Below are 360 nucleotides of genomic sequence, written 5' to 3' on the forward strand. Positions count from 1 at the left end.
AGAAGTAAACAAAAAATTAAATAGAGAGAGCCCCAGAATTAATGTTTCACAGGCAGCGTGTGCGAAGCAGAAACGAGAGCTTTTTTGCACTGCAGCAGCAACCCAACAAGTGCACTTGTATAGCGATCCCCAGTAACTACAGAATCTAGAAAAATACATCTGTAGACTGTACAACTAAAGGAGCTGCGTCGGTGGTGCTGCACCTCTTCGCTACTTCAGCTGGCTAACAAAGCTCAAACACCCCACGGGAAACAACAACACAAACGACAGAAAACATCATTGTATAGTTCGTGTATAGAGGGGTCTCAGAATGCATGGTTAGGATGTTGTCTATTCGGAGGCCTCAAGGCTGAAGGCCCT

Source organism: Eimeria mitis, genomic scaffold, assembly GCF_000499745.2.
Source record: "Eimeria mitis Houghton genomic scaffold, Emh_scaff6715, whole genome shotgun sequence".
NCBI lineage: Eukaryota > Apicomplexa > Conoidasida > Eucoccidiorida > Eimeriidae > Eimeria > Eimeria mitis.